At 35.7% G+C, this 25,349-nt stretch overlaps 1 protein-coding gene across 6 annotated transcripts in view; it reads right to left on the bottom strand.

The window, feature by feature from the left end:
• The window catches only part of TBC1D5 (TBC1 domain family member 5), a 294,295-nt gene that overhangs the window by 85,474 nt on the left and 183,472 nt on the right, over positions 1-25,349 (bottom strand). The gene's annotated exons all lie outside the window — the stretch shown is intronic.

The raw sequence follows: 25,349 nt of genomic DNA, 5'->3' as shown, positions 1-25,349 counted from the left end.
ATTTTATACATGTATATTGACATTTGCTAAATTCTTTCTCCTTTAAGTTTATGGTGACATTATCAAACACTTTCTTTCATGTAAACAGTTAAAAAATCCACAACATATTTCAGGTTATTTTATCCTTTTCATACATGCTCCAAACAAGTAATTTTACGTATTAGCTACAAGAGTAAGAATTCCAATATTTGTGAAATGAAGTACTTATATCTGGTGGAGTTCTGTGCTGTGTAGTTGTATTCGTATGCGAACACTGCATCTTTTAAGAGGTGCACAAGGGGCTTAGTGGTCTCATTTAGCTACCTATGTGACCCTATGGAAGGATTGCTAGCAGTAAAACACTCTGGTAGCAAACTGCTAATTCATTAATTAACTGTAGTATTTGCTGGAAAGGAAAGCATTAAACAACGCTGCACAGAAAGTGCAATTGTGGTTGTTCCATGTCCCCGTCTGCAGTATGTGTGGCGGAGGCAAGCAATGCCTACGCTGTTTCTAATTATTCCAATTATCATGGCACACTATGAAAACTTGATTAATAACACTGAAGATATTGTTGTGGCAATTAGCCATATGGTTGAGGGACTTTATTCTGTCACGATTTAGCCATTAGCATCTACTTATGTTTGTCAGAACAGTGCATCCGTGACAAGTTGAAGTTCCGCTCACCTTGCCGAGTCCCCTGTGAGCAACACTAGAGAACTGTTTATTCCTGGGAGCCCCTCGCCTGAGTAAATTTTTCATGTGGCATGGGTCTGACTGGGGACAAATGTCAAGTAGCTTATGCGACGACCCATCAAGCCAGGCTCACTCTGCAGAAGGCTCCTAGCAAATGGCTTGTCAACGCAGGCTTCTTTCAGAGGAAGATTTGACCAGTAAAATTAGTGTCAAATGCCTTGTATTGAATGTTTTCAATGGTTAACCATTCAGAGAGCATGCACCTATCCTTATTTAGACATGATGAAATGTTCTATTATGATTTTATACACCTATGAGTTACATATTACTGCATGTTTGAAATGTATAGCTAGCAGCAGAGGGACTGCAGGGCAGTGTTGCTGACACTCTGGTCAGCTGAACTGACAGGTACATAAGCTAACAATTTCATGAGCCGCCTTCTCACAGTACAAAATGTTTGTTAAAAACAATGCTTATTTTAATGGTTCTTTTGTTTTGTGGCCAGAATATGCGGCCACTCAGAATCAAAACGTTTGCAATCAAAGATAACTTTGAACTTGTCCACAGCTGGGATGCAACAAGTTAGTTCTTATTAAAAAGAGTAGGAAGCACTATAGAATTAGCATCTGGTGCAGAGGGAGGCTATATAAGAATGCTGCTCCAAAAGTAATGCCACTTATTTTATTACAATGGTTCACAGCTTCAGAAACAGAAAATCTGCTGCACATTTACACAGTTGAAATAGTCTCCTCAAAACTGTGCTAATTTGAACTGTTGCTCTCTTTATTCTTTGAAATTTTTTATTAAAACTATATTTTAACTTATTTCTGAAGAGAAACATTTTTCTGAAGCTACAAATACTCAGTGCTGATGAAAGAGGCACACAAGGGACATTTCAGAATTGTTTCTTGGCAGCATTAAATGGACCTGACATCCTAATCCTCTGTCTTTTCCTATGATTGGCAAATGCAGACAGGAGAGGTGTCCATCTCATAGGGTAAGAGGTGGACACCTGCTCATAGGAAGGATTTCCATGAATGGAAGTAGGCTCTTCAGCAGACTGCTGCTGAGTTTCGAAAGAGAAACAGACAGAAAGGAGGGATGTGATCAGAAGCACAATAAATGATCCCTAAGTCAAGGTATGAAAAGAAAGGGCTGGAAGATAGTTGTATTTAAAGGCTAATTTATCTGACCATGCTCTTCTATGTTCCAAAACAATGAAGCACAACATGACTGGAAGGTAGGAAGCCAGAAACATGCCTGGTGCTACAACCATTCTAGTGGAGCCAAATGCATTTGTCTGTTAAACAAAGGATCATCCCATGCAACACAACATCTAGCACTGGAAACCAGCCTCCAGACTGACAATTTCCTTCAGTTAATGGGAACAGAGAGGTAATCTTACAGCTGAACTCACTGAATCTTGATAATTTCAACATTTCCTCTAGGAACACCTTCTCTACTGGATTCTTGCTCCTGATTGCTTGGGATGTGATATTTTATTTGAAGGAAATTATGCTATTGAGTATTTAGTTGGCTGTGACAGGTAGAATGCATATTCTGAGGGGTAGCATCCATCTCTGTCAGCTAAACCAGGCTGTGACAACACTTGCCAACTATCATTAGCAACTTTCTTACTGTCTCAGATAATATTCCACAGTCTTAGTGATATGATTCCACGCCTGCTTTTAAAGGGTTGCTGTTACCAATAAATCATTTATGGATTTTACTTTCATACAGAAAAGGATTTGTTCATGAAGAGTTTAGCAAACTTTTGTTGCCCAAAGCAGGCTGACTCAGCAAGAGCTCTAACTTGGATCAAGGAATTTAAAAATAATTTTCCAGATGTGGGCTATCCTTGCAGCATTATCTTTTATTTATATGTTTATTTGTTTCCTGTTACAAGCTTCACACTTGAGATGTATTGTATTCAAATACTTTTCAGATTGATTAGCTGATACTACTTTAACTCAGAGCAATAACCTTATCTAAAAACTGGCTTTTCAATATGGTAGTTCTACTTTAGAACTGAAAAAAGGCTTGTGCTCATGAAAACCTGCATACCTCTTCAATCATAATAGTTACTTCTGTAAGGATTTTGTTACTATTTACACATCTTGTTTTGCTACATCATTAGCCAGTTACATCATTATGAGCTGTAATATATGAGTACGTAGCAGTCTGAGTAAACGAAGCATGTATCTTCAGTTACATATTTCCTGCATTTTTCAGTAACCACAACCAAGTGATGAAAATATGTGTAGTAGTAGGATCTCAGAAAAATTCATGAGGTACCAATGGCGAATCTTATTAAAGTCCAATGTTAAATTTATTTTAAAATACATTTTTTATTGTTGAAGTCAGACAAGATGTCTATCAATGTTGAACTTGCACTACTGATGTACTATCATTGTCTTAAATATCTTGCTAAACAAAGAGACTTGTCAAATCTTTCAAGTGATTTGATAAACTTTTTCTAAACCACTTGGAATTTACACAAGGCAAAAGTGTTCACTTTGTTAGTTTTTTTCAAACATATCCCTCTTGTATAACCTTTTGACTATAAAATTAATTCAGTGTTTATAATGAATATTAAAACTCAACAGCATTGAAACAATTGCTGTCCACTGTGTCATTGCACAGATATATACAAAACTTTTGATTATAGGAAACTGAGATAGTAAGTAAACTTTTAATTGCAAAGATATAGGTGACTTGGGTGTTAATAAACTTATGCACTCTGGATGATTAAAAACTGGAGTAAAAGGAGAATGACAACTTACTCTATTGCTACTAGTCGTTTTCTACTTATGATGGTGATGCAACTGAGACTGGTGTAACTGCATGAAATGTGTTTCCAGGAACTGACACTGGAGGAAGTTTTCAAAAAGAGGAGGCACCACCTAAAAAGTCTCAACTTGCACTAGAAATTGGGCAGAGCTCTGGTTGAGAATACAATATCAATGAACTAGTGGCTTTAACAGAAGCAGGCACTACCTCTGCAGAGGGTTTCCTATTGTATAGTTATGTATATAACACCAACACAGTTTCATCATCGTGCCAAACTACTCCATTCACGTTCTTTCAAGACAAAGAGAACAATGCTTCAATGCTCCAATTTAAACTTATACCATTAAAACTAAGGAAATGCATTAAGACAATTCCTACCATGTTGTAAAATCCCTAGTTCTGCAAGTATATCCCTTTTAATTCTGATTTTCATGAAAATATGTACCGCTTTAATATTAATTTCTATGAAAATATGCATCATAAAACATAGCAGATGTAGGCAGACAATTAACATATTGTATCAACTTATGCATTGTTTACTCTTTATTGAATCCTCTTATTAAATTAACTTTATTCTGCATTTCCTTTGTTTCCCTTTCACTACCATAAAGTTTTTTTTAACCAGTTTTATTATAGATAGTTTAAATTGGACCAATTCACTCATCACTAGGGTGAAAATCTGAGGAGGGGTCAACATCTACCTTTTCTGCAGAAGTCAATTTTCTGCTAGACTGAGTCAAGAGAGCAACATGGCATCTGTTTGTATTGTTCTGTATCGGTAAATGAAACTTTTTTTTTTGAACAAAAGCTTGGTATTTGCAAAAGCTGTAAGACTGTGGAGACCATAATCTAAAATCATGAGAGCCACAATTTTTATGACTACAATCTTCTTTTCCTGGTGTTCAGGCAGTGGTTTTTGGGTGGATTGCGCTGCATGCGTTCCAATGAGACATTTACAATCTCCTTTATGCAAATTACCCCAGCAGCTGTTTAAGAGCTGTGGTTGTCAGACCAGGCAAGGAGAATGTGATTTGGTATGTCACAAATGGGGCAGGGCTTTATTAGGCTCTGCTAGAAAGTTTTTGCAGATGCCTTAGCACAGAATCACTGTGATCTTTTAACCCCATGATAACTTCACTGCTTACAGAAAGGAAAGCACAAAAAGCTCCCAAATACTGTGGGAATTCTTGAAAATAAGCACTTCACACAACACATGCCTGTTTCTGACTTAAGTGTAAATAATAAATATTATCATTCAGAACTGTAAAATTGCAGATTTCCCCAGTAAAGAAATTTTTCTGGGGAAAACACCAGCAATAACACCTTTCAAACTAAGAGAAAAAGCTTCACCAAGTAACCAGTACAGACTGTATTGAACCTCTATAAACAAGCCATCATGAAGCAAATGCTACAACATACGGGTATAAACATTAAGATCCTTTTATAAGACTAGCAGTTGAAAATGCCACATCTGGATTAACACTGGATGTCTGCGATTAGGAGACAGACACAAAAATTCACAGATCAACCTTCTAGGATTGGAAGATAGCTCCATCTCATTTAGTCCACTTCCCTGTCGTTGTGGCCAATGTGTTATAGGGTTGGTTTTTATTAAGATTGATCCTGTAATGACATTTCTTGTTCTTCTTATGCTTGTCATCACACACGCATAAATCTCACTCCTACAGTACTTAGCAACCTTCAGATATTCAGTATATAAATCTGATACCATTTCCATCATTTTACTTTTGGTAACACTGTCCAACTTACTCTGTATTTATTCCCTGACACGTTTCTAAAGACCGATCACGTCCTCTCACCTTCTGCTGTAATTGGCTAGATAAGTCAAACTCAGTTATGCTCTTGTAAAGTGATGCTGATCAGAAGAAGGGGAAAGCTCAGAGCTAGCAGCCATACTTAAGCAGTTTGGGTTGATCTTTCTTGAACAGTTAACCAGAAATGCATAGGCACTTCAGATGAGGTCTTAAAAGTACTTATTACAATGGCATTAACTCTTTTCTATCTTTTCTAGAAATACTGGAAGCCTGATAACATGTCCTTCACACAGCTAATCAATTTAGTTGCTCCTAGCATGAACTCACTTTCAATCTATTATCAGACACCAGTAAAAGCAAAAACATCACCATTTCTCCCGCTCTATCAACTTGTATTTTACCAGTTACGTCTCATCTGGCTGGTGGGCAGGTATCACTAGTATTGCCACCTAGTGGCAGTACATAAATAAAGAGATCAAATTGCTTTTCCGTTTTTCATGTTCAAGCATCTGTAAAAATTCCTCAGACATAGTTTTTTAAACATCAATAAACCATAAATTCTAAGACCTTACAAGAATAATGGAATTGGTCCTTCAAGTCTATTCGAGGAGTGATGGTTGGTAGAATTTGTTTTATGTAAATATCAAAATAAAACACCTTTAAATGTATATTTTGTTATATTTCATTTGATTTTTTATTTCATCTTATTTCATTTTATTCTGCAAATACACTATAGCTGTTTGATATTCACTTAACACTAGTTGCAGCTTTCCTTTAAAATGAATGATTTGGTTCAAAAACAAGAGAAATTCCAAAGGAGATGACTTGGAGTTAAGGACCAGTGAAAACAGTACTTTGTAATAGAAGTTGAATTTTAATCTCAACTACACTATTTTTTTATGGAAAATATTTTGTTATGGAAAACATTTATAGTAGGCATCAATTAAAATCTTTTCAATTATAATTTGCTAATTATTGTTATAAAAGTAACCTATATACTGAGGGAATTAAGCAAAAGGGAAAAACAAACACCTACAAACACCATATACATATTTATCAGGAGTAGTCGACATGGTTTCACCAAGGAGAAATCATGACCAACCTCTTAGCATTCTATGATGTCATCACAGACTGGCTAAATGGGGGGGAGAGCAATAGATGTTGTCTACCTTGTCTACAGCAAGGTGTTTTACCCAAGGACAGCGTTCTCCCAACACTCTTGTACAATAACCTTTTCAATTACCTCAATTGATTCCACAGAAATGCTGACTTCCCACTTACAGCAATTTCTTAAATGGTCTGCCCCATTTTTGTATGGTGGGCCTTCTATTACCAATATAGTTTCTATCTGAATTAAAACTGTCCACAATTTTCTGGGATTAGTTTTTGTTAGTCATGATTCTTTTTATTCAACATTTCTCTGAACCTGGCTTGTTACCTTCATAAAAACGAGTACAAAAACCCACTGCCATTCCATCTTGAAATTACCATTATATCTAAACATTATATATAGCTTTGAAAGTCTCTGTATGGATTTCCCTAATCACTTTTCTAGACGCCTAAACTAATTGCTTTCCCATGTGCAAAACATCTCCACCTGAAAGCAATGGAACTGGCTATACATATGTATCCATGCACATAGTCCATCTGCCAAAAACATCTCAGGCTTCTTCAAGCCTGGTTCCACAAAGTAAATCCCACCTCTGCTCACACTGATATTCCCTCCCTATTCTCTCCTCTTCTATCCACACAACACCAGCCGTCTTGCTCCTCTCTCCTGGTCTCTCAGGAGGACTTGTGTCCCTTCGGCTTCTGCTCTTTGAAAAATTCCCTCCTTCTGAATAGAGAATCTTCATTCTGAATGAAACTGAGTAACAGAGCTCTATCCACAGGTCATTTTTTGGTCTATCCTCTTTTTTATGTCTTTTGTTTAAATACTTATTGACCACAGTTTTAAAACAGCATAGCAAGATATTTGGTCAGAAAGGCATCACACAACTGAACTCAATCATAGATGACGTTCCTTTAAAATTACGAATGAGAAAGACTTAGGTGGCCTGAAATATTTACACCAATTTATGTTAGAAAGAGGCTACTCTGAATGGGAAAGGAAAGCAGAATAAGCTTGCTCTTCACAGCTAATCGTATTGCAGACAGCAAACAGCAAGAAGAACAAAACCTTCCTGCAGCCCCCGTTTTCATCAAAACCAACCAAGGTATTTGAACAGCAATTGCCACTGTGGTTTTTTTTTAATGACATAGTATCTGTACATCTGAGAAGTCCAGGAAGGGCAGGAATGGAACTGCAGAAAAGAAGTATTCTAAAACAGAAATATTTTGTCTTTCCTAATGTTTGCAATGTTTTGTGTTGCAGACTGCCGATCCGTAGCATTTCACAGGTTCCTTTCTGAGCTTCTTTTTGGCTTTATGAGTTAATCACATCAGGAGAAGTCATTTTAACTCACATGCCTTTAGGAGCAATTATATATTTAAATGATTGAACAAATCAGGAAGGAAACATATCTACTGTAGAATGAAATCCTCTTTTTTTATATGAGTATTACAAGTCGTTTGTAAATAACATGCTCATTTTAGATATGTAAGGAGTTCTGCCATGCCCTGCAAAATAAATTATATTTTATTGGTGCCCGGGTGTTTCATAACTTCTATTTATTTGCTGCAAGAGTGGAGAATTAAGATAGAGTAGTTTATTTCACCAAAAGACTGACAAATGGCTCATTAGACACTTATGGAGCTGAAGCTAATTGTACAATTTTTTGTTGTATTAATTGTCCCTGCCTGTTTAACTGGTTAACACTGGTCATCAACACAGAGCTTTTTCCTTTCAATCTCCAAAAGAGAGGAATTTTAAAACAAACAGAACAGTATTTATTTCCTAATATAAACAAAAATACTATTTGGATTGGAGTAGCATGAGGGAGGAGTAACACAGGATTAATGTGCTGGCTGTTCCCCACTGGGGCCACCAATAACAATCAATCCCAAACAGCAGTCACCTCACATCATCTAACAGCTTGAATCACAGATATTCAAGGATTCTCTCTGTCTCTCTCTCTCTCTCTTTTTTTTTTCTGTGTGTGTTCAGATTAAATATCATTTACATTGCATACTTTTTTTTATTTCGTCGGAGACATAAGGTCAGAATTGATTGAATATGTACTACCTGCATATAATGATTTCCAGTTTTTTACAATCATGTGCTAATGCTGCACAGTAATGGCCTATGGATGAAGAGACAGATGTACTACCAGTCATTTGCTACACATTTGCATTAACAAATCATCATTTAATTGAAGCCCATCCAACAAGTTTATGCTACTTAAATAAAGTTCCTTTCAATAAAAGATGCCACAATGACACATGGTTGTTAACTGCAAGGTAAATAAAAAGTAGTATTTATTTTCTTGTCACTGGTTCAGGTAAGTATTAAAATGTACACTTATTAATTTGTATTTTGCTCAGAAATAAACCACCTGACATCTAACATGGAAATCCAAGCTAGTACTACTATGAGATGAGATAATTCACTTTTAGAAATAATCGTTTTGAAACACCACAATTTCATGCTTTACAGATTTTTATTTCCCCCCCAAATATATAATAGAACATAGCTTATACAAAGGCTATACATGAGTTGTGTGTTAATACTTTTAGGCGAGCTCTAATAACACAAGCCTCAAACCCTGCAGTTATCAACATGGGCTACAATTTTTTTATGTCTCATTGTTGACTACAAACATTGGCGCCACACTTAGAAATCTAGTTGCCTCCCTCTACAATTTAGATATTACTGCTTTCTTTTTAATACTGCCTAGGGAACAATTCAGGTAGGTTGTGATGCCCCTACATGTTTCAGATGTAGAAAAGCACTATCTATTCATTTCTTCTTTCAGAACGTGTTGCAAAATATTAAAATCTGAGAAGAAAGCATGCCATAAAATGAGGAACCTATAAAACCAATTTTCTCTTCTTCTAGAGATGGTTTAACAGTATTTTCAGAATACCCATTTCAAGGTACATTTTTGCATCTGCAAAGCAGAAGAAAGATATTTTGGTACTGTCTGTTAAAGTGACACACAATACTTTGAAGCGAACATGCCGGGACAAGGAAATATATTTTTAATTGTGTTTTTGGCTTAAATCTACATTTTCTAGAAACTAGAGTCTTTTAGGATGAAAGTTCTATATAAATGAAAGATGGCATTAGTAATAATAGTTGACATCCTGTACTATATCCCTTACATCTAAACATATCATTACAATCCTTTATTTACCTAAATACAAAAATAATCAGTTTTCCCCTTTTTCCTGAATATACACTGAAAATGAAATATTTATTTTTCACACAAAAAAGCATCTTAAGAAAACTAGAAATGCATTCTGCAAGTGGGATAAGTATTTTTCTAACCAGAGAAAACAGTCTTTCAAGGTATACAGATAGCTTTTTCTTCCCTATAGGACTGTTGGGATTAGAGGAGACAGGGGAGTCTCCAAGTTGACCTTCTTTTATTGTTATTGATGATTGGAAAGAAAAAATTTCACCGTACTAAGATTTGAATTACAGTGTGGAATTCAGAAATATGTCTTAAACACATTGCAGCATTCAACAAGAGATGAAAACTAAGATTTATTTTCTTAGACAAAAATTACTGTTTAAAAGCTACAAAATGCAAAATGTAATACAGTACGAAATAAACAGACGTACAAAAGCCCTACTGTGATTTGCCTGCATGCTCTTGAAGCTTTTTTTATATGCTAACTCAGAACAGTAATTACAGATCTTGCAAGTTGACTTCTGTTTTTCAGAACTACGAGATGTACGTAAAACATGCCTTTTCATTGAAACGATTACCATTAATCAAAACACTGAAAGCTAATACTACTCAAGTCCAACCTACTGCTGTGCCCGGCAATATATCAAACTGTCTGTTGTCAAACACACTAAACAAACTTAAACAGACTGTTTTCAGAACAAATAAGAGAAAACATGTTTGCTAAGTATTTTTTAGTCAAATCACAACTGCAGTAATTCATTCTACTGCTGGATTTTAAGTTGAAGCAGTCAGTCACAGCCTCAGACACATCTGTATTTGATCAGAGAAGTACCTCACTGAGAATTATAAATGAGTTACCTACAAATGACTAGTATAACCTCTAATTTTTTTTAAGGATTAATATCCATGTACTCAAGTTAGTTTCTTTTGTCTCCCTTCCCGTGTTCACCTATGAGATTCTGAGTCTAAAAGAAAGAAAGAAATAAAACTGCCTAGTACTTTTCATTTTACTGTTCTAGGAGCACTTACATCTTTAACAAGTTTAATAACAGCATATTTTCTTCTTCATTCATGACTGTTATCTTCATAACAAAGAAACTGCTACATTAGAATTTGTTCATACATTAGCAAAAGCCTACCTCCAGCAAGTCAAATTGATATTAAATGTATCTCCACCCACTCTGCCACATTATAGTCAACAAAAAATAGATATCCTCACACTTCTTATTGCACCTTCCCTGCCCTACCTAAGAGATACAACTATTTGCTTAATAAAGAAAGATAACATTTGGTATCTGACAGAAAAAAACTGTTTACCTTTTAACTGTTTACCTGTTAACTGTTAGTGAAGTCAGTCCTTTTTGCAATTGGTAAGCAATGGAGAAATTAAAGTTTTATACAAAAGAAGAGATACAGAAGAACAGGGATATTGTAGTTTAACAAACAGATCAGGCCTTTATTACCAGAAAGCTCCATTATGGATTTGTGAGCTTTGTAAGCCGAGCTCCCCCAAGTGTAATTAAATTTTTATTTATAATGTGTTTGTGACTGTTAACTTCGTGTTGCCTCTGCTAGTCCCCCCTCAATCCAGTGAGAAATTGTATTCCACGTTTACTGCTGCAGAAAGCAGCACTTTACTCAGGTTTATAAGAGATGAGAAGTACAAATAAACATACTGTGTATTATTTATACACAAACATCCGTGTACTTAAGCATAGATATATACACATATATACTCCTGCATGCACTTTAAACCAAAACTGAGGACAAAAGAAGCACATGTCAGTTGAAATTGAACACGTGTGAGCAGGAATCACTTTATTCTATCAAAAGCACTATTTTTCACTTATTTTTGGCATAGACAGAAAATCTTCAGTAAGACAGGGCAGTGCAGCACCACAAAGCACATTTTATGCTGCAAGCAATGTCTGAGCTTAGTGTAACTGTACCAGGAAAAGGCTCTACACTCCAACAAAGCCAGCATCTACTCTTTATTTTTCTGTTCATTTATGAAGATTTCATGAAAAAGCCCTCCAATTCCAAGAGTATAATTTTATTTTTTATTTTAACTCTATTCACTCCTTTATTCAGGTATTATCCTCCAGTACCAACACTTATATATGTAATAATAAAAAAAAAAATGCTCAATATAAGTAACCACAGGAGGATCTCTTCTCCCCTTGAAAAACTGCAAATAAAGATGTCAGCTATTGAGTATATTTGTGGCATCTCCAGCAGCTGCTGTTAAATACCAGCTGGTCTAGCTGATTAAAATTACCTCCGAGTTGGTATTATAAAGATGCCTGGGCAGCGTTGCTGTATTAATGGATTATTGAGTGAGCGATGAAAACCTTGGCCAGCTGATGCGTTTTATTACAGATAGGCTTTATGATGTGTAATCAGTGTAATTTTTATAACTGGAGGAAACAGGGAAAAAAGGAAGAACCTTCGTTCCCCCCTCACACACACACACACACACACACCAAAATCAGTTAAACTACATGTTTATTTTCTTTTCTTCCACTCGAATGTTACCAAGGAGTTAGCTAAAGAAATATATATATATATTTTTTTTAAAAATAGTATATGCTTTTGTAATGCTTCACCCACACCTGCAAATACACAAAGACTGAAGTAGTATGTGTTTTAGGCTACTCTTTATCTATTTAACATAAATACGACATCCATGTTCAGGTTTAAAATTGGGTATTAATTTCACTCCTTTGACTACCATATGATTGCTGCAACTGGACCTCCAGCATTATTTAATGTCTGAACTACTCTGAAAATGCAACTTATATCCTCCAGATTCAGCAATTCTGACCTTACACGTAGGCCTTCCCCTATATCTCATTTCTCCCTCATTCGTCTCCTTGTCTTGACCCAAATCTTCACTCAATGTGTGAGTAACAGTAACAGAATGGCCCTTGTTGGAAGGGACCTCAAGGATCAAGCCTGACCACAGGCAGGGCCACCAATCTCCCCATTTAATACTGAGCAGGTTGCTCAGGGCCCCATCCAAACTGGCCTTGAACAACTCCAGGATGCCACAGGGCATCCACAACTTCTCTGGGCAGCCTGTTCCAGCACCTCACCACTCTCGTAGTAAAGGATTCTGATGAGAGCTTGATTTGCTCCCAAACTTCTGTGCCTTTTGTGAAAATCATGTAATTTTTACCAGTTCCGAAATTTAAGAAAAAAATAATCAAATGAATGGGCACTTGGATGATTCAGATGTATCTGTGATTTTTTTTTTTTTTTTTTTTTTTTGCACTGTTTCACTTCTGATGCGATTCAGCAGCCAAAGAGCAGTTACCTCTGCCTGAAAGCCATGTATTGAAAGCACCTCAAGAAAAAAAATACTGCACTTTTCTTTCTTGAAATGGACATACGAACGATATCTGAGACTAATACCAAAGTAAAGCAAATATTCATTTCTCTTTATCAGTAACCTTAACTTTAACCTCTTAACTCTCTCTTAAGGAGATGTAGCACTGCTCTTCTTTTCTCAAACGTGATAATTAACTCCTCTAAAAAGCCCAGGGAAAGTAATTTTCTGTAATGTTCAAACACTCAAAAAAGTTACAAAATCTTTTAGGATCCCATGAAACATTGCTGGGTATTATTAAAGTCCACAGAGATAAATTCTTGGGAGATGCTACTTCTTCATATCCACTGCAACCTCTATGGAGAATTTTTTTTTCCTCAGGGTGGTAGAGGTTATGTGAGGTACTGCAGACATTTAAAACATTTGTTAGAAGAAAGAGCTGCTCTAAGCCTGGCATTTAATAGATCAAAAGATAATTTAGATCAAAGATAACATCAAAAAATAGATCAAAGATAATTCAATCAACAAGGTTGCAAAGGCAAGGATTTTACAATGGACAAACTTTTTTGATTTGAAGATGAACTTTAGAAAGAAGATTTGGTCCATCCAAGAATAAAATCATCTGGGCGTTTTTCTCCTTTCTTTACACCAAGAGAACCTAAACTTTACAGTGCAAATATGCACTTCCAAATCCAACGCCCCCAAATCCAAGTACATAATAAAGATCTCTTAGGAGTCTCTTTGGCTGTTCTGAAACACTTCTGTACTGCTGTGATCAGCAGCTGATGTGATACTAGGTGTCTGTAAAAAGGTGTTTCACCAGGCAGGTAGGTTGGGGATGAAAAGGGGTCTCTTTAATCCTTCTGACTTCATCATTTTCTTTCCAGAGAACAAGCAAAATAGATGCAATGATTGGGACAGGTCATGAAAGGATGTGTAAGGTGAAACTACACCAAGCAGTAAAGATGCATGTTTTCCGGCAGTGTGCAGTGACAGTTGTAACAGTTCTAAATATCTGAAGTTACATCTGTGCCCAGTACAGACAGCAGAAACCAGAGTTGGTTCAGTAAAGGCACCTGTTGGAGCCAGAGTGGGAAGTCCAACCACATTTTAAACAGTGCATTGAACTGGTTGAAATGGAGGAGTTATGAATGCTATGAATATAAGAGAATTTGAATTATATTGGTGGACTGAACTTTGCAGTAGGTTATTTTTGAAAGAAATTGCATCTAGGTCACAGGTGACTTCTACACAGGCTTTCATAACATTTTCCTATTTGTACTGTTAGCTTTTTTCTAAACTGTTTAACTCAGGTATCATACCTTTCATGCCTTAACAGAATGTCTATCGTACCCTTACACTAACAAACCTATGCAGAACACTGTGGAGAGGTGTGAATTTCCGTGCTTATTTCCTCTCCTCAGGCATATTTAATGCACAGCATAGGGAAGTCTCTCTCACAGAAGGGCCAAGCAGCAGTGAAGAACAGTGCTATATTACCTATTTGGAAAAAACACCTAATTGAAGATGAAGACTTATTTGTAGTTGAGATATAGTGCAAACATGAAATATTTCAAGTTTCCTCCAGAAAGATTTAAATCTATGTCAGGCAAGGCAATTTACACCAAGACAGCCAACTGGAAACACTGAAGAAGTAAATTATTTCATCCAAGAATGAAAAATTACAGGAACGCAATTCTCTAAACACAAAAATTATTACAATATCCTAAACAAATATTTTTAATTTGTTGTAAATACGTATACATTGATTTGCTCAGAATTAATGGTCAATTTAACACGCATGCTAAATTTTACTCAAAACAAGACTCTTAATTCACTTGGGTTAATAAACATAAAATTCTGATAATTACAGATACAATAATGTCATATGAGCACTTTAAACATATGCTATGGGAATTAAATCCTGGCTATTCCTGCCCACTGAGGACCAGTTTTTAATCTTCGATGCATGATATGTAGTAATGGATTTTATGAGTTGACTTTTTTAAATTTGATGATCAGGTTAATGAAATTTATAATGATATTTTTCACACCAAGTTCAAAATAGTAGTTAACTCCTTGGCAGAGGAATTCAGATTGGACATATAATGGATGTACCAGCAACTGCTGGTGTTAAAGGATTAATCATCATTTCAGACTTTTATTAAATTAGATAAAATGGGATAGGCATGAATCAGAGTATATAACAATTAATCACTGGACTTTATTGAGTCTTTTAAAAATCTTATTCGCTCTTGAGTTGATAACTAATCTAGGCCATTCTGTACCAGTTTGACAAACTTCCCAGGTAATGATTGAGACTAGAACATTAATAACATCATCATTGAGCAACAAAATATTTATTCTCTAGGCAAATAGTTTTTTGGAAGCAAAAGGAAATACCATCTTGGTTACCCTAAAACCTTACACTTCGGCTCATTCTTTCCTATTGAAATCTTTCACTTTTATTCATATGCATGTTTTTAAAAATTTAGATAATGGATACACTAACATGCACAAATGACCAAATTTTTTTAGTACATCCAACTAGCATCTTACGTAAATTGTTACAGCTATTCACATTGGAATTGCTAGAAAATAAAAATTACAAAACTTTTGAAGTTTATTTATTGACAACCAAGAAACACCCCAATTAAATTACCATCAACCTCAATATCACAACAACTCCTAATCCAGCTAATAGGAATTAAGGGACATGGAAGATACATAATAAGCATCCAGGGGATATGGAATTTATCCCATGAGTCTAGTAAAGAGCTCATAATTTAAGAGTGCCAAAACCCAAGTGCATCATGAAGGCCTCTCCTCACAAGTGACATTAATTGCATATCCCACAGATGCTTATTACATATTCTATTTATACCTCCAAGAAGAAAAATATTCGTTTAAAGTTTAAAGGTTTAGTACTGCTTAAACACAATGTAACACAGCTGTCTCATGATGTCACAGGGAATATAAAAGACTGCAGCACAGTCATAACGTAAAAAGTAGTTTAGACAGAAGATAAATCAGAGGATGTATTTCAATGGGAAAGTCCCAGAACTCAGATAAAGTACAGTAAAGCAAGATGTAGTGCTAACTACTTTGGCTGGATTTGTGAATACACTATTAAAAAAGGTTTTTCTGATTATAGTTATTGAAAAAGGAAAATGAAATATTTCAATTAATTTTAAGCAAGTTTTCAATATATTAACCTGTCAAACCGTTAATACTAATACATAGAATTGTTAAGATCACAGAAGCTATTGTCTTTTCATCTGTTCAGTCTATACACAAAAATGTGTCCTCATTTATGTTTCTGTATATAAAGTACCTTGAAATGTTACAAACTGTGGGAATTCTTTTCTTCTGTTATCCAGTTACTATTGTGATTTTGCTCAGAAGTAAGAGAGACAATGGGCAAAATGGCTTGATTTGAGTTACCCCACATAGGATGTTATTTTGCGTTCTGTTCGATTATAAGCTTAATGGACAACAAATACGATAACAAATTTCTGTTCTTTCTCCCTCTTTTCAGTAACAGCATATCTTGCTTGTGTGGCATTCAAAGATCACTGTAGACAGGTCAGATTTCAAGAAGAAAAATATTTGTACAAAGCTAATCATAGAAAGCACGCTATCATGGTCCTAGTTTCAAATGAAGTGATGAGAAATAAAGAGAAGCAGATAAATAAAAATTACAGATGCCAGTGTAAGGCCTGTGAAAAGAGACACTCTCTTGTGTACTTTCCTAGGTGGTGTTGGTAATTTCCTGATATTATATAGGATTGCTTCTATGAAGTCTGTGAAGATCTAATGTAACGCTGTCAATACATTCAGTGCTGAATAATAAGGCCTAGGTGCATGCACTGGCTTCATTCCTTATAAACATTACTCTGGAAATTCAAGGAAGGTACCATAAGGAGTTAATATCAAGCTGGAAATGATATTTTAAGAGTATTTTCAGAGGAAGAAAATAGAACAATACCCTTGACTTTTTCTAAAAATTCAAGTATGATTCATTCATTGATCTCAAAATGTGTCTGAAACCAGCTCCTGCTCTTGTTTGTTTTCATTCTTCCATACTGAGCAATTCTATTTTGCAGCGTTGCGTACAGATTTCCTCTTTCTGCAGAAATTTTGGGATTTTCACGCTAAATTTTATAACTCAACCATTTAAGGCCTCATGCTGTCACATTCACTAAGCAACGCGATGAAATACTGTAATGATCTTTATGGTGTTAGTATGGTAACATAATACTATTTTTAGAAATTTTGCCAATCATCATTTCTCATCCTTTACCTAGAGTAGGATTGCAAATTCATATAATATGCAAAAGTTACACAAAACTGTGCTCCCTAATTAATAGCAGTACTCCTGAGCAACCTGTTCCTGTAACCTGTGTTAATGGATTTTATTCTTCAGATATAGCTAGCCTGCTTTAATATTTCATAGGATACTTCTTGCTCAAAAACACATTGGCACATTGGAACCTTAAAAGATACTCAAGGCACGCACGTATTTGGAGCAAGCTTTTTTTTTTTTTTTTCCTCTCTAAATTGCTGAAGCTTCTACAACTAAAGCAAATGTTGGAAAGAGGTTCACAAGTTCATGGAGAACTATTATTGAGTTCGCTCATATTAGAATGTAGTACAGTTTATGGTATTATTTTCCAAGCAGGATCTTTTTAGATTGAATACATTTCCAAAACTGACATATGTTTATCCAGATGAAGAACTCCCAGTAAAATAGGTATGTCAGAGAAGATTCAGAATGAAAAAAAAAAATCCATGTTATATAGGTTCCATGCAGAATTCATCCCATCTCCCTCACTTTTTTTTTTTTTCCCCCCTCCTTTAATTCCCTCACCTCAGCCTGTAACATTTGGTTAGACTGGAGAGAGAAAGAATTGTCCATAGGGATAGAAATCACTGCTCAAGAACTATTCTCAGATCACAGGCAGACAGGATGACTTGATTAGCTGGCAAACTACTACTTTAGTGGGGAGAAAAAGCAGAAAAAGAGCATTCTTTTTAATTGCTGACATTGTAGAGACTTCCCCCCCGGTTATCTGCATTCCACTTAGCAAATGCAGGCTTCTAGAGACAATGCAGACTGGCTGTATTACTACAAAATTATGGTTTATTAATTTTTGATAAGATTTTCATTGTGCTTTCAGGATATACTTTTCCATTAAAACTAAGGATTCAGATGAAAATCATCAAGAGCTTGCATACCAACATGTCCTCCTAGATCAATGGAGATACATTGAAGGCCATGACTTCCCTGAAGTAGTCATCCCACATCTGTAGGCAGTACCCTACCACTTTTCTCAAATGCAGTTCCATGTCATTCCTCTCCCCACTCTTCCATGAAAATAAAAAATGGCTTAGTTTGTTCTAACATGGAAGAAAAAGATAACTACTCAAAATGTCTTTTTTGTTTTTTCTCCAAATGAAATTTATCTCCTGCGCTTCCAGCGGGCCTAGGTCATGCATTAAGTATTTCATGCTCACTTGTTCAAGGATTTTTATTAAAATTCCTCTTATCTGCACCATTCATTTGATCCTAGCTGTTCTTAAAGAACAAAGAATAGTTTTTAAATTTTACAATTTAAAACTGTTGCCAAGTTTTGTCTTCAGCATCTTGCCATTACTGACGATGAGGCTTTTCTCTGCATTCTAGTAGAAATTCATCCTTGTACATCTCCTTTCTCTGTGCATTAGCCTTTAGGTTATCATGACTCTTGAGGATCAGCTTTTATCTTAGAGACTGATGACAACATGATCTTCCCTTCCTGCATGGTGCACATGGAACTATTCATTACTTCATTATCAGCTGTAATAATATGTCTTCACAGGAAAATAAAGGATGTGCTAATAATATATATATGCATGTCCGTTCTAACTTGAATCAGATAGAAAGATATGAATTAGTCAGAATGAAGCACTGGTAAATCAAACCATGAATTATCCACAGAATGGATTCTATGCAAAATGCTCCGGTTGCTAGCTAATGCTTAATTCCAAACTGCTGCACCAAGTTAACATGGACATGTTAGCTCAATACCATTTCTAGGCATACGCCTGGGGTAATTGTTTCCTGCAACAGCTACTTAACCTCTGTTCCATTACCTTTGAGTAAGATTTGTGTCCTTGAAGGAAACAAAATGATGCACTAAATTAAACAGCACTGATTAACTTGAATTGCTGATGTGATTTAGGTATAAGAAAAGCAAAGGAGAAGTCCATACTCGATACAGGGCACCTTAAATTTCTGCTTTATAACTATTGACTAGAAAGACAAAGGCAGACTTCCAAACACCTCTATATATTTCTCCCAGTTTCATCACAGGCTTCAGAAGATACTCTATTCAAATCCACTGGTCTGTAAGACTACTTATGTTATACGTGACCAGATTTTTTATGGCTGTACGATGAAAGTAAAAATGGAGGCCCTCTTGCTTGCTTCTTTCCCACATAAAGACAGCTTTCCGTGCTTCATACGAGAAGCTCATCACCTGCATCAAGGAACAACATGATGACAAATCTTCATTCTATCCTCACAGCCATCCAGTACTACTCATTATCCTCTCGGCACATAATTAGGTGGCAGGTGACTAAAAGTCCAATGAACACTTTTGACACCTCAGCCAGTCCCTCATTCCGTTTATAGAGTGGGCATTCACATTACGTATATTATATGCTCAAATCTTAAGTCTAAAGTAAATCTACAGCACTACTTGTGAGAATGGGGAAATAGGATATACTATAATCACTATAATTTTCAACCTAATACACAACAAGAATGGAAAAACCAAGTGACACAAAAAAGCAATGATAAAAATATTTCAGTCAACAAATCAGAAAGCTTCCTGGGGAAACTTATCCATCATATTAGGAAAACAAAAGATGGGTAGTCACATTTTAAAACAGAAGAAAAGCAACACCCAGAGGTATGGACCATTTGCTTGTTTCCTGAAAGTGAGATATCTACCTTGATACTTCAAGAAATGCCCAAAGTTTACTTGCATAAAGCAGACCCTTTGATATTTAGTAAACCACTGCAACACAACTGAGACATCAACAGATGAAGCAACTCCTGTCTCCATGAATATATACTGAGACTTCCTAAAATAGCTTCAGATTTATTTTCCTCTGTCACTTTATTTTCAACTTAATTATTGTAAGAAAATGTTTATGTCACTACACAAGATAAAAACCATACTAAAGTCTTCAGACTTCTGTGTTACTTCACAAAAATTTCATTTAAAAAAAGATACAGTCTACTGGATTTTTAATTTGTGGAACCAACAGTGGATTGTAACCTTTCTTAAAAAAACCTTTACATCTGACATTAAGCCCTTTCAAACATTCTACTGACAGACAGAATAGGACATAAACGACATTAAAATCTTTTTTATATGTAATGCTTCAATTCAAGAAGAAAATATATGAGGGCTGCTCCAGAAGCCTCCTGTTTTATTATGTTGTCCCACAATTTCAGAGGCAAATTTTGGTGGTATGGCAGTAGAGGCTGAACCTTCCTGCCAATATTCCATCACATGTTGTTGCTGTGCAACAGATCATAGAAGAGAGGCACTCTGAGAAAATGGCATTTGACAAGGAAGTGCAGATGAAGCAAAAGCGTGTAACCAAATTCCTTGATGAAGGAAAAATGGCATCAGCTGACATTCATTGATGCTTGCTGGATGTTTATGGAGACCAAACAGTGGATATGAGCACAGTGAGGTGGTGGGTGGGCGTTTCTGCATTGGTGACAGCAACATGAAAGGCAAGCCACATTCCAGATAGCAATAAAGAATTTTTATGAGCGCAGCATGCAGGCTCATGCCAATTGCTGGCAAAAAATGGATAGTTTATGGTGGTGACTGTTGAAAAATAGTGCTGTATAGATGAGAATTTGCTTTATTAAGTATTATTATTGTCCTTTTCGTATCTGTTGTAGTTTCCATGGAAATAAACAGGAGGCATTGCTTTTGGAGCGATCTACATAATTATTGGAATTCAACCAGAAATACCAGTAACTGGTACTAATTTCCCAATTCATTTCACGTAATTCAAATGAGAATTAGTTCTTCACTCATCAAGATTTTGTATTTACTTAGTCTCAGTCATCACTGATACTAAATATTCATTTATTTTAATAGTAGGGCCAGATTTTGGTGGCTGTCTTACTGCAAGCACAGTATATTGAAGTTGGTTACATTGTAATCGCTGTCCAATTGACGACATTGGATTAAAAATCACAGAGAAACTGGAATCGGTTTTGGCCATGCTATATACTATTTCTGTTTCTTTTTATACTTTTTTTTTTCCCCCTTTGTGAAATGTCAAAAACAAATCCAGGCATCCTAGATGATCTTCAAAAAGTTGGGTTTTTTGTTTTGTTTTTTTTTGAAAGACTGGCAATTCAACTTTAACTGAAGATCATGAAGATTTTTACTCAATCTGATGAGCGTTTTTTTTTTTTTTTTTTTCCTCCTGGATACAATGAATATGATTTATGGTTCTTTGCTGCTGCTGTTTAAATACTTTAAATTCTCTCTCCAGAGACCAATACAGTTACAGAAAAGAATACTGCCTCGTACCGTAATGGAATGGGAGAGAAACTAAAACAGGTGGACGCCCCATAGCAGTGCTCACAGCAAAGCAACTAAGAATAGTAATAGTGGAGCAGCACATCTGCTTTGACTTTGCTGTAACATAACCTTTCTAATGCTAGCTTCAAATGTACCTTGTGACTTGGTTTGTAACCTTCTCTTCATTTTTTTTTTCCCTCCTTTGCTTCATGAGAGTTTTCTTCCTGAGGTATAACTGCAGTATCAGCCTAAAGGGCTGAAACTGAATCTCAAAGTGCAGTATGCAGTACGACTATCTGATCATCGGAAAGTAGAGTGGCAGTGGGAGGCAAAGTCATTGGCACTGAATGTTCTGAGAAGGCCTCTTTTGTACTGAGATTAAGCTGTCATGAAATATTTACACTTATTTCTGCAAGTGCTTTTTTGTTAGATGGATGTGTGCTTAAGAGTTTCCTCAACCAGTATACCATCAGCATATAATCTGCCAGAGTTTTGATGCAGAAGCTAGTGAGTTTATGCCATCAGTAAATTTCTGTTCTTAAATAAAGGACTTCATATTTATGCTTTGTCATTACTGTTGTGTGTGTATCATATATATTTACATGAGCTGGTTGTACTTATTGCATGCAGTTCTATATGAATTTCATGTGATGTAATATGAATATAATTCACTTTGAAACTCCCACTACATAAAATAAAGTAGTTATAATGATATTATGAGGGGCTCTCCCAATTGATTAATCTTTTAAATGAAGTCTAAAAGAAATCCTCTACTACAAATTGAGAATAGAGGAAAATGTCTTCATATATGCGTATTTTAGGACTTCTTCAACCTTTGTTTCTGTCTCGCACTGGGAAGGTGACCTGCTTAATTTGTCACTGCAAACACTGCCCACTGCAGAAGCTGCAGAATGGTGTTGCAATAATTATTTTTTACTTTAACATGAATTAGATGTAAGGGTCAAGGAAATTAACATTAGAATACCATATCATCTAGTACATTAATCTTTTCTAACTCATCTAATTTTGTAATTAAACTAAATATTGAAACTGTCAGCCCTTCAGAGTATCTAATCTTTTTGTTCAATTTCAGCTTTTTTGTTTTTATTTAGAGAAAAGTTTATTATCAGAAAGCGTGTCAGTGAGCTGTTAATGTAATCAATTCAATTTTACTTTCCAACTATTCTTGTACTTTACTTTACAAAGTAGAAAATTAGATGTGATTAGATAATTATTATAGTTTGGTTAGAATGCATGCAATTTGCAGTGATACCAGGCACATTAAACAATGTTATTCTGCAAAACATTATCTTAAGGTCAAAAAACTCCATAGCAAATAAAGAAGACTGAAGAATGATAGGACAAAAGCCTTTATCTGTGTATTGCTGGTTCCATTTTAGCTGATATTAATATAGCTGAATAATTATCACTGGGACATGCCGTGGTTGACTGCAAGTGAATTAATCTGCTATCTCACAAAATTTCTACTTAAAAAAAATACCTGTCTTAAGGCTATTGCACATAACATCAATGTGCATCACCACAGAACAAAAATATGGCATAGCCAGAGCAATAATACATCTTACTTGACCTACCACAGTTCTCTTTCTGTTCAGCAATGAAATGAGATAGCTAGGTAATGTGAAGTCTGCTCAATACTGCCTTCCAGAAGATAAAGCAATCCACTCTCATAAGCTAGAACTTCACAAAATAGCAAGTATCAGAGAAGTTTCCTTTTCACAGAATCACAGGGCTTGGTAGGAACCTCAAGAGATCATCGAGTCCAACTTCCTGTGAAAGCATGTACCCCACAACAGGTTGCACAGTTAGGAGTTCAGATGGGTCTTATCTCCACAGAAGGAGACTCCACAACATCACTGGACAACCTGCTCCAGTGCTCCATCACCCTTACTGTGTAGAAGTTCCTCCACATGTTAGCATGCAACTTCCTATCTTCAAGTTTTAGGCCCTTACTCCTTGTCTGATCTACTACACACCACTGAGAAGAGTCTGGTTTCATCCATTTGCCCCCCACCTCTCTTTAGATATTTATAACCATTTATCAGATCCCCTCTCAGTCTTCTCTTCCCCAGGCTGAATAGACTCAGGCTGTTCAGCCTTTCCACACAGCTAATGACGCGATGGTTAACAGAGGACTAGCTGATCTAATAAACACTGTAATATGTACTGTACATAAAAATGGCATCACACCTTTGCACCACTGGACGGTAATGATATTTAATGAGTCATACTCCAAGTACAGAAATGTCAGTTAAAACTGCTCTTGTTAGCAAGTGAGCATACTTTCAAGAAGTGGGTAGCTACACTTTATTTTAAAGGAACATTTCTGAACATGGAATTACAGAACAGACTGGGGTACCTGATGTCCTGGCCATGTTGTTTGATAAAGAAATGACTACTTGGGAAAATTAAAGGTTAAAAACCAACTTCATGAAAGTAGAAAGAGTAAGCAAGAATTTCTATCTTACCACAAAAGTTTACAAGAAGATCCAAAGTAGAAATGACTGCATTTTTAAATAAGTAGACTGTATAACTTGCTCAGGCTAGGGCAGACTGCCACTAAATGAAAGCCTTTTGTGATGATACTTTCCTCCAGCAGCATATTAATATCTTGTCCTCTATATTAAATCAGAAATCAGAGAAGGATGTGACCTCACTTGCAACCTACTTTCCTTTTTTGCCAACACAGATTTGTTCTTTACAATACTATCAACTTCTGAGAGCATTTCAAAAGCCTGTGTTTAAAATATTCTGATGGTTTTTTCCATTGTTAATTTTGAAATATTATTTTACAATCTAACAGTTCCCCGTTAGTAAGGTTTTCCTGATAGTCAGCCTGAAGCTCTCTCTCATAATTCCTTCCCTTAACTGTAATTTTCTTTATTCAGATTCAGTTCTATTTATGCCACACCAGACTGCACCGTTCTTCTGCAATTGTAATGTCACGTTTTTGAGCTAAGCCTAATTTTTTCTTTCAATTATTTCTCACTGAAAGGCAAAATATTAAACTGAACATCCACAGTACAAATTACTTTTGCCCCAAAATATGTTTGCAAATTTCTGAGGTTTATCTTATTTTGTGTGTTTTCATAAGACTTCAGAAAACAGAGTCACCCTGGCTTTTTTGTTTTCCTCGTTATTTACACCACCCACCTACTCATTGCTATCCCTGAAGTTTATCAGCAATGCCTGCTTTCTCTTCCAGACTAGTAAGCATACTAAAAAACCACAAAATTCCACATTATGCAAAAAAAATGCTTTAATAAGACAAACTGTCCTCTTTGTGCTCTTAATACCTTGAGTTTCTTTAGTTTATTCTTCCTCTCCCTGTAGCCCAGTGATATCAAAACCACTGAGGCAAGTTTTGTAGAATTAAATTTGCCTTCCTATGCTCTTTGCAAGTCTGTGACTAATCTGCAGTTCAACTCTTATCTTGAAGGCATATTATGTCTCAGCAGTATTTCAGTTTATGATAACATCAAATTAGACTTTATTTGTAAGTATTGCAGTTATGTTCTGCAATAAGACTCCTTTTCTCTTCCTTTTCACATTTTCTATCAAGTTGTTAAATGTAATTCACAATTACTTTTGGCAATTCTGTCCTACGTATGAAAGTTTTTGTTTTGTGATTCAAGGCAAACTTCATGTTAATTTTAAGTCATTGCAAAAAGTTGGAAAAAGTTTACTTTTCTGTCACTGCAACTATAAATACAACTTGCCCCTTAAGGAATGATCAAAATGAATAATCTGTCTATAATTCCAGATTTTGAGAACGAATTTTGCCTTCATAATCACAGTCAACTCACAATACCTCATAGTTCATGCAAGTTGTATGCTTTAGATTCACCTAAATAGGAGCCAT

Source organism: Lagopus leucura, unplaced genomic scaffold, assembly GCF_019238085.1.
Source record: "Lagopus leucura isolate 7727_CA_CO unplaced genomic scaffold, USGS_WTPT01 Super-Scaffold_100157, whole genome shotgun sequence".
In the NCBI taxonomy this organism is placed as follows: domain Eukaryota; kingdom Metazoa; phylum Chordata; class Aves; order Galliformes; family Phasianidae; genus Lagopus; species Lagopus leucura.
The sequence above is the reverse complement of the archived record's forward strand: the minus strand, read 5'-3'. Positions and strand labels throughout refer to the sequence as shown.